General features: G+C 32.6%; 1 long non-coding RNA gene across 1 annotated transcript; it reads left to right on the top strand.

Annotated features, from left to right (window-relative positions):
* Positions 1-882: 882 nt before the first annotated feature.
* On the top strand, positions 883-1,954 carry LOC107962443 (uncharacterized). The gene is made up of 2 exons (XR_001701620.2): positions 883-1,182; positions 1,597-1,954. It is a non-coding gene; the product is annotated as an uncharacterized lncRNA (long non-coding RNA).
* Positions 1,955-2,325: the final 371 nt, after the last annotated feature.

Genomic DNA, 2,325 nt, shown 5'->3' with positions numbered 1-2,325 from the left:
TTTAAAATAGATGCTACAAAATGAAGGCACTTGAATCAAATAATATGCAAAATGATTTGGGAAAAATACATTTATTTACAATTGACAATATGTACGAATAAAGATAAGTTCAAATAACAAATGGAATATATAAAAAGGCATGCAAAGGTATACGACAACGTATAATTTTAAAAGATAAGTTATATACACAATAGATTTAAAAACATATATATAAGTAATAAAAAAAACAACAAAATGAAAAAAAAGAAATTCGATATGTATATGGGATCAAGCTAGTTTCACTATGAATAATATATATTCATATAGATGTAAAACATTTGAATAAAATATCATATAGAATGTTGAAATAATATGCTAAAGAATTTAAAGATGATTTTACAAAAACAAAATAGAGTTATTATAATAGCTTAACACATATACACATATATAAAAATGTTAGAAACCTTAAAATAATAAATATTACTAGTCCAAAAACTCACTTAAAATAAGACATGTACAAATAAAAAAAATATTTAAACGAAATGTTAGTTGCTAAAATAACATAATATAGAACTTTAAAATAAATAAAAAAGGGGTAAAATTATTAAAGTAATTTCAACAAAAAAAATATTTATTGAGTTCTTTTAAAAACAATGCATTATAAGTATAGATGACTCAATTAAAAATAAATCTAAAATAATGGAGTCGATTTATGAATAAAATAAATTATTGAAATTGAAGCAAGGACCGATGCGCAATGCGTGCGAACGCTTAGGGTCCAAAACTGGAAATACCCCAGGTCTCAAAACGCAGCACTTGATCATGGACCAAAGTGCAAACATATCCAAACTTTAGGAAGAATCTAAAAATAAATAAAATGAAATCAGGAGCCAATCAAAAGTGGGGGCAAAGGGGATGGATTATCTGCGCAAAATACCCATCTGGAACGAAAGAGTGCGGATTCGACCCTCGGATCGGGTCAACGAGCGGATCCACCCTCTTTAAATGGTACCGTTTCATAAAACTGGTATTAAAATCCCCATTTCCATTTATTTTACCTTCAAAACACTAATAACCCTTTTAACCTTAACCAGTTCTGTTAGGGTTTGGCTTAACATGTAGCCGTCAGACCCCCATTAGTTCAATGTCCAACGGCGCGAACCACCAGACTTTGCCGACAGAGGTCGCAACCACAGAGATCTGGTGAGCCACTTCTTTCCCTTTCTTTTTTTTTTTTTAAAAATCTTCAAATCGTAATTCACTATTTCGAAAAAACCAAGCAAGAATTCAAAAAAAATGTTCGACCCTTACCCAATCTCCTTATTTTCGAGATACTTGGGTGTTCATCGGTGTCATTTCAAATGCTTCTTTCTTTTATGTTAAAATCGCAAGAAAAATGAGGAGAGAAACAAAAGAATAAATAGACTTGAAAATCACCTCTTGATTTGTAATTTCTGCTTTTCTATTTCTTTGTTGTATGTGTGTAATATCTGTCTGTAACCTTACAAAATGAGGAAATCTCTTGGCTTTATAGCCGAAGAGATAGAAAAATAAAAAGAAAATAGAAAAATACAATTTTTGCTCGTATTTGTTGTTGTCATTTTTCTATATTTGCAGGTATAGGGTGTGCATTGGCGTGTGTACTGGAGCTGGCGCGTCGTACGGTGCGAGGGCTGTACTGGTATATGGAGGTGTGAGCGTGGCTACTGGAGCGGAGGAGTTGTCCTGTTTTTAGCTGCGGTGCAAAACAAAGGGGGGTGACCTAGGGTTTCTGGAACTGTTAAGGAGATGGGCCTATTGGGCTAGGGTATTAAGTTTGGGTTTTGGGTCTAAGTAATGATTTTGGGTTGCATTCGTTGTTGGGCCACAAGTTTTGTAATTGGACTGTTATAAAACTGGACTATCATAATTTTTTTTATTGTAATAATTTTGATTTTATGCTTATAAGGGTCCAGGCTAAATTGGCCCATTACAACCACCACGATAACCTATTCGCTGGACACTGTGGTTGTGGAACCCAACCTTTACCACCACCGGAGTATCCTTCTCCACTTTCTATACCTCCAATTCAATGATTCCATTTAACATTCAGGAAGTTTCACTTCTCTCCCTCTCTTTTTTTTATATTATCTTTATATTACTATACATCCTTGTACATTGAGGGTAATGTACATCTTAAGTATGGGGGGCTTATCTATATCATTATCAGAAAAATCCCTGAATTTTGTCTTATTCTCATGTGACTCACTCATGTCACGATTAGAATGAATTTTGATTAATTTATGATTTTTATTGATATGTCTTGAATTAAAACATAGGCATTTATACATTAATTGTTCAGAATTT

This window comes from Gossypium hirsutum, chromosome A06 (assembly GCF_007990345.1).
Source record: "Gossypium hirsutum isolate 1008001.06 chromosome A06, Gossypium_hirsutum_v2.1, whole genome shotgun sequence".
Taxonomy (NCBI): domain Eukaryota; kingdom Viridiplantae; phylum Streptophyta; class Magnoliopsida; order Malvales; family Malvaceae; genus Gossypium; species Gossypium hirsutum.
This window is presented reverse-complemented; position numbering and strand designations above follow the sequence as displayed.